Here is an 8403-nt window from a genome sequence, read left to right on the forward strand (position 1 = left end):
TGCACTTAAGTCCCATTAATTTAACAAGCTCACAGCCAAGTGCACACAGATCTTGGACAGTTTGAAAAAGCACTTAGCTATGGATTTTGAAACTCAGCTTTATATTTCAGGGTTATTTCCACCTGACATTAAAGTACACTAACTTTTAAGCCAAAAAATGCACATCCAAAATGTTTAAAAATAGTTTTGTTTTGTTTAAAAAAAAAATCTATACCTTGTTTTAAACTAGTCTCCCCAGAAGCCCTAACTACAATGATATTAATTCAGTCCAAAACAGTCGCAGCAACAGACAGTGTGATCCCTGTTGACATATGAGCCTGTTTCTCCCCACCTTTCCACAGCATGTGTAAAAGGTTATGGACAGTCGGCAGGCAAGGCTGTTACAGGGAACTAGGGTATGTGGGTGCACACAAACACACACCTTCCACATCCCATCTAGCCCTCCTGCTTTGCTTGGGCAAGAGTATCTGGCTCCAAGCTTTCATTTTTTGACTGAGCAGAGGGAATACATTAGATGACCATAAGGGATGAATGCTGAAGCACCAATCTCACATTACACACTAGTGGCAGGGCCTATAAATGCACCCATAGATGAGCACCAGAGGGGAGAGGAGGAAAATTTCCCTCATATGCATTATGGAGATCCTTACGCAAGCAGCTACTGCGTTCGTGCTGGACTGCATCAATTCCAAACACTTTTAATAAGTAAAGATTGTGTAATGAGAGAGGAGGCATGGTTGTGTTTAGAAGAGCCCTAAAGTGCTTAAAAAAAACAAGTAACAAAACAGATTGCTGTGCAAAAATGCAGGCACTCTTTCAGAAAAATTAAGCAGCAGCATGACAAAGTAAAAATTAAAATCTTAAATACACAATTTGAACCTTAAGTACATTTTCATTTCAATTTTGGAACCATTAGAACCAAATGAATTAAGGAACCAATTAATTAACTACTTCCAAGTAGTATATTTCTACTTTATTTTTACAAATTCATATACGTATTGAAATATAGGACCCAGACTTATCTACAATATGCACAATGAGTTAATGGCAGTGAAATCCACAATCAGAATTACAATTATAAAAATAAAATACAATTGTTTTATAGTTTAAAAATGAGAACGTGTGTTTTACTTTTGCTTTGTTCATATGAGAAGATGGCTTGTAATTCTTTTGCACAAGAGATTCTCAACATGCATACCAAGCATAAAATTTAAAAAAATTACATAAAGGTATTAAAAGTAGAATCTAAACAAATTATCTTATAATTTTGGTTCACTGTTTTTCATACCGCAACATATAAAAAGTGATCTCAGCAACATTGATGGTGAAGTTATGAAATTAAAGATCAGGCAAGTCAGCTGAGGGAATTTAACCTGACTCCAAGTTCTGTATCTGGAAGCAGATGTGCACATCACACTAACTTCAAGTATGTTATCCAAGTACACACATGTCCAGGAAAACATTTAGCTCCAACAGTATCACTAAATGTAGCATCAAGACCTGATCAATTCCATACTACATACACTGACTTCATCTGTGTGCAGAATTTTACAGACAACATTCATACTGAATTTACAAAATGTTGATCAGCCTTTCTTAAGCTTGCAGTTCTGCACCTCAGTTTAATAATCCAGTTCCCTACATAAACTGTATTGCTGCCAAGACTGGACCAGTATTCTCTGAGGCATGGTCAAGAAGGATGCCTCTGCACTTGGGGAAAAAATTCCAGATATTTATAAGGAATGCTATCCAGCATGCTTCTTGCACATTATTATGGCCACCAATTCTGTTTCGAAAAACCGATCTCAATTTAGATACTGCAGCTTTTAGTTTCAGTGCAACCTAGCACAAATTTGCAAACTGCATACTTATCTTCCCACTTAATTCCTGGGGTGTTAAGCTGTAGCCTAAAACTAGAGATCCATTCTTCCTACATCTTAATTACCTTGAGCCTAAATTCAAAGAACCATACACCTAGTTCCACATGGCCCAAGGAGCTTCAGAGCAGCCCCCTGCCACTGTACATGGCAAGTCTCTCTCGAAACCGAAGAGAGTTTCAAAACCAGTTTGTGATATGGCCCATGATGTGGTGTTCAAAGGAAAATAAGAGTAAAAAGGTCTACTGGGCTCACCTACCGGGTAACTTAGAAATCTGGATCCTAGACCTTCCTTCGAAAGCAAAGAATGAGGAACTGGTGGCCTTAGATGTTGTTGGAATCCCACCACCCCAGACAGTATAGCCATTGGGCAGGGATGATGGGACTTGCAATCCAACAACATACAGAGAGCCATGGGCTCCCCATATCTACTCAGAAGTTCATACATTCCATAGAAAATCATGTAAACCTGTAACAGTAACAAAATGAGTTTAAAATTAAGCAGCTCATGCTGAAACACAGGACTTGAAAGGATGGATCCGTGAGGTTTTTAAACCCAACACCAAATATACTGGTAACACATGTAGATGCCTAGGTTAGCCCAAAAGTAAACATTTGGGTACATAAATAAACCCTTGTTACTAGATTTAACCAGCCTGAACTATTTGATAAATTTAGTTTTACTGAATAGAAAATGACACTATTTCAGAGGCTGTGTATAAACCTAAGCACACAGGAAGTGCTCTTCCACACATTACAGGAAGCAGCAAAAAGCACTAGTGACTTGACTCTCTTTTCATACTTACATTGTAATATTATGGACATTTAAGGTATGCAGAACCCTCTGTTAATTTCCATTTTTGCCACTTCCCCAAACATACCAAAGCAGCTGTTATCTATTTGGTATTATCTGTGCAGATACGTGCCTCTCTTTATATAATTAATCATAAATATGCATGTTCACACAAAATCATTTCTTCAAAACACTTTCTACAAACAATTCAGACTGAGAATGGGTTGCTTCTAATTTCCGTAATGTTCTGAACAAATGACAAGGGTACATGCAAAAACAGTTTTTACATCTACTCCATCTCTGCAATGCCATTCAGCTACTCAGTATTATGTTTAAAGAAATATGTAGAATATAAAATCTCAACATTTAATAGCCAATTTTCTCCATTCTCCCTTTCAGGTGAGCAGTTAAGTAGAACTATTGACAAAGAATGGCGGTTTAAACATTTCACAGTATTGCCAGAGCATGCTATAGTAGTCTCGTGATGGGATTTTGTTATTGAAAGACAGCCATAATTGATTACATATACACATAAAGAGCTTTCAAAAAGGTGAACATTTAAGTGGCTCAAACACACCAAACTACAGAAGACAGAAAATATTTAAAGGAATAAACTTTATCTAAATCGTAGGAAGAAATGACCTAACTGAATTAGCCTCCACTGCTAGAACTTTAAAAATAACATGGATAAGTTTGATTCCATGTTATAATCATATTTACATTCTTTTGAGGCGACAAGACCAGTGTGCAAATTTAGGTTTCAGATTTAGTCCTAATACATACTCAATTAATAGATATAGATTCTGGATTCTTAAATGAATAAGTGCTAGAATTACCTATTTTGAAGCTGCTGTAGATACAAGATAATGATACCCAAATGCTAACTAGTAAAGTTATGGAAGTGGCCCACTGGGTCATGTTTTCCCACTGTCTGCCCCATACTTATGTTAGCTCTACCTTTCGGTAATGAAACTGGTCAAAAAAATAACCTTATCACTTGATTTACTGGAATAACATTACCTATACTAGAAGAAAATAGTTTGCAAATACCGGTATGTATCTCACCCATTTACGGCAGGGGTGCATTCCTTCATGCATAACCTTCCAGAGGCCATAAGACAGTGGTGGGTGGGCAAAAGTGGGTGGCACAATAGGAGCAATTCTTATCTTTGTACAGTTAAGTTACATTCTGACCCTGCAAAAGTCAGAGGCTTCTGCACCCACACATTGCTCCGTCCAGGCAAGCAAGAGGCACTGTCACAGTACAAGGAAACATTCCAGCCAAGCAAAAGTGCTCAAGGCAGGACTGAGCAGGGCCAATGAGAGGCATGGCCTGGCATGGGGCATGACTCAGGAAGAATTGCACGAGCCAGGCAGTGAGGCAGGAGGGGCTGCATCTGGGATCTGGGGGTGAGGTTCTCCACCACTGATTTACCGAGTCTCATCCTTTTGACATAGGCAGTTTATAACAGAGAATGAAATATTACAATTAACTTATTTTAAAATAAGAACAGGAAAATGTGGAGATGCTAAGTGACAAGGCAATAGTACTTCTAAGTTGGTGAAAATATTACCTGAGCAGAGACGTGTGTGCACGTGGTTAACTATATTTCTTGGACATTCTATGTGAAGGCTTATTATACATTATGAAGGACTACCCAGTCATGTAAGCTCCCAGCTCTGGTCTGAAGTGGTACAGCCCAGGTTGCCACTTGAGAGAACTAAGCCCTATAAAAGCATTATATTGAAGAAAAGTGTTACAAGAGCTTTAAAAAGTGGCCATCTTTTTTATTCCCAAACTTAAGAGTACAGTGGTACCTCGGGTTAAGAACTTAATTCGTTCTGGAGGTATGTTCTTAACCTGAAACTGTTCTTAACCTGAGATACCACTTTAGCTAATGGGGCCTCCCACTGCCGCAGTGCTATTTCTGTTCTCATCCTGAAGCAAAGTTCTTAACCCGAGGTACTATTTCTGGGTTAGCGGAGTCTGTAACCTGAAGCATCTGTAACCCGAGTTACCACTGTATGTATTTAGACAGTGATGCAAGGCTGCTTTATAATGAACATGACTTATCTCACCCAACACTATATAAAAATTAAGCACAAACTTCACTTTTGCTGCTAGTAAACTATAACCAGAACACATTTACATTCCATTCTCCTCCACACTTCAATCCAGTAATTTTCCTCTTCACTTTCCTTTCAGCAACAAGTTCTTCACGAATGTTTTCCCCCATAACTGTGTGTGCCCCCCTCCAATTCTCGTTATAGGCAAGCTCTCCCTTGTTACCAAACTGATGCAAAGAATCACCAGAGCTCAGCCCATGATTCCTTTTTTCAGTATTAGAGATGAGTCTTAGAATATGATATTAAAAGTATTTCTAGTTACAGGTGGGTAGCCGTGTTGGTCTCAACCAGTTGGTCTCTAAGGTGCTACTAGAAAGAATTTTCGATTTTGTTTTGACTATGGCAGACCAACACGGCTACCCACCTGTAACTGGAACTATGGAAGGCACCACATTGAGCCGCATGAAATGGAAGTCCAAAAGTATTTCTGAGCATGTGCAGAGTGCCTTTATGTCACCACTGAACAACGGCAGTCTCCCTCCTCCACACACTTAGCATTCAAGAGCATCTCAACCCAGGGCTGCTTCTTTGAAAACAGCAAGGTTGATGGCTAGACATTTTGGCAGGGCAGACTCTAGAAAACAAGCTGTCCCAACCAAATCCGGACAACTGAATTCCTGTGATCTGAACTAGTTGCTCCTCACACTGTTGAAGCACAAGCCTCTGGTTGCTCTAATAGCTTCAGTGTCCCAGCCTTCACACAACTCACTAGAGTCCCGGGAGTAGGTTCCAGCTAACAGAATTGCTGGGGCATGTTCCATAGTGGGGGGGGGGATGCACTGGGACACCCAATCTCAGTGAACATGGGTAGGAGAAGTTGTGCTAAGCCCAGACCATGTCATTACCGAGGAGGCAGGTTTAGTCATTGTTTGAAGACTATCACTGCCTCTTGGTCAGGTCTTGACCAAAAGGATACTGGAATCAACAAGGGAGACCCACATGACCTGAAGGTGCTGCTGTGCAATGCCAGGTCAATGATTCACAAGACCACTGCCATCCATGACTTGATCGTGGATGAAGGACTTGACCTCGCATGTGTAACAGAGACTTGGTTGGATGAAGCAGGTGGGCCTGTCCTTGCCGCTGCTTGTCCACCAGAATTCTCTTATGCACAACAACCCAGGTCATGTGGGTGGGGAGACTGTGCCCAGTCTCTGTTGCAGTATAGCACATTCAGAAAATAATGCTCCAATTACTAGATATTTTATACAAAGTATACATACATAATCCTTGAATGCCCCACATTTACAAACATTTATGAAAATATTTTCATAGTGGTTCTGGAAGTACAATGTGCATTTTGAAAGATTTAAATCCTATAAAACTAACATACATTAACACTATTTACAGTTACGCTAATTTTTAGGACTAGTTTGTCATCACTTAATTAAGTTATACTAGGATAAATCTGCATATGAATGGGAAATCTCTTTTTTATTAAGCACACATTGAAGCATACTTAAACATAGTTAAAACATAGATTTCTATTTTTCTATTTCTAAGTATAATCGATAATTTAGACTCTCTTCAAAGAATAGCTTAATAAAAATGCTACTTTAAGCAAGTCAGAGTTGCTCTGCAACACCTCCTTATTCAACTTTTTGTTAAATACATTGAGTTGTATCAAACCCAATGGGAGGAAGGCTGCATCCCTCACCCTGCAGATGTACTATAGAATTATACTATAGAATGAAAATTAATGCCATAGTTATGCATTATGCTATTTAAAAGGAGTAATTTTCTTTCTTGTCTGTGTTCAGCTTTAGCAAAAGAAGTCAGGGAGGATTCTTTGCGTACTTTACATCTTTAGTTATAGAGATTTATTAGGAAGTCATTTCAACATTCACAGCCAGTAGAACGTCAGACAACATTATGAATCAAGCTTTGGGGGCCAAGATGTCAGACAACTTTAACTCTTAGTCTACTTATCCTCTCACTTTTTCCCTGCTACTCTTGTCTCTTTCTTCTCTCATATTCCTCTGCTGTTTCCCCCACTGCTGAGTGTTAATTGGGGACACCAACCTATCTAAGTGCCATCCATATGGATACTGCTATACAAGTACCGGCGCCCCCCCCCCCACTTACACGGGGCTTATTCTGGGCACCCATGCACATAAGTGAAATCACATAAAGTGGGAAGCACCCTCTAAAACGTCTCTAAATGCCTATTTCGCCCGTTCTCTAGCTCTCTCTCCTACTCTCCACACGAGTCTCTCTTCAACTAGAGTTAAAGCTCTGGGGCTGGTTGGAGGCTAAAGGCACGCAGGGAAGTGGCTGTGGCTGCGCTACCACACACACCAGCTGTTAGATGGGGAGGCTGAGCAGCCTAACAAAACCCTGCTGCATATCGGGTCTCTTCAGGGCTTCCTCCACCCTCACTGACACCTTTTTCGGGCTCTGGGGGGTATCTCCTTGTGAGTCACAAGGACTTTACAGCTTTCTTCCACCATTTCCTGGTATGATTGAATTATTTACTTACTTACTTACTTACTTACTTACTTACTTACCAGAGCTATGCTTTCACGTAGTCACACGTGAGTAGAACACATGTAAGTGGGAGAGATGCCTGTATTAGATTATAAATTATGTCCAGGTTCCAAAGGTGTGCACTGGGACTGAACCTTAGAAAAATCACTCCTGAAAGTCAGGTACCCTCTTGATAGTGACGACCAATGCATTGCAGGGGGGGGGCGTAATGTGCATGTGGTTCTTAGGATCCTGGCCAACAGTTTTACAGGGGCTCTTTAAAGATGTAATTTTATTTTTTATAACATACCTGAAATTAAGTTCTACTGAAATGAATGACATACCTGAATAAGCACTCTAGATCAGGGCAATCCATTCATCCAAGAATCAACTCATACACAAATGTATCACTCAGCAATTCATCAGCTGCTGACAGGTGCACATAATAAATAGCTACCACAAACAAATTTCATACCATCTCGCATCTCAAGCACAATATTTAAGGGAGGCTGTTCCCATGTTCAGCTGCAAGTCTCAAGTGAAAAGATACCAATAAATTTACATGCACATCTGGAAAACCCTAAGAGCAAATTCAAAGAGAAGTCTGTAGCAGCAAATGCAGCATCATGATAGAGCTACTCTAAAATGTATTTGTGGACGATTGCCTGATAGTGCTTATCCTACAAAAATCTATTTAGGCTGCAATCCTATACTCACTCACCTGGGAGTAGACCTCACTGAATTCCTTGGGACATACTTCCAAGTAATCCTGCATCAGATTTTGATGTTAGTAAAGTGCTGGTGCCAGAGCAGAACGATGGCATATATAGTCTGACTTTGGTTTTCAGTGGAACAAAGAGATGTCCATCACCAAGCCAGAAATCTTCATTGTTTAGAGCTTGCCAGTAAGCCTGTTGCACCACCTGGGATTGTCTCATAACTTTGTTCCTCCCACCATATCTAATACAAAGTGTTAGTCTGGCAACCCACCTACACATTCACAGAAACATTATTTATTTTAAATCCTAGGTGAGTAGTTTTAACTCAAGCTCAAGGTGTGACAAATTACAATTTTTTAGAGCTAGAAAGAAACTGAATCATGTCAAACTGGTGTTTGCCTTTAGAATATGCCAAAGAAAG

This window comes from Lacerta agilis, chromosome 2 (genome assembly GCF_009819535.1).
Source record: "Lacerta agilis isolate rLacAgi1 chromosome 2, rLacAgi1.pri, whole genome shotgun sequence".
NCBI lineage: Eukaryota > Metazoa > Chordata > Lepidosauria > Squamata > Lacertidae > Lacerta > Lacerta agilis.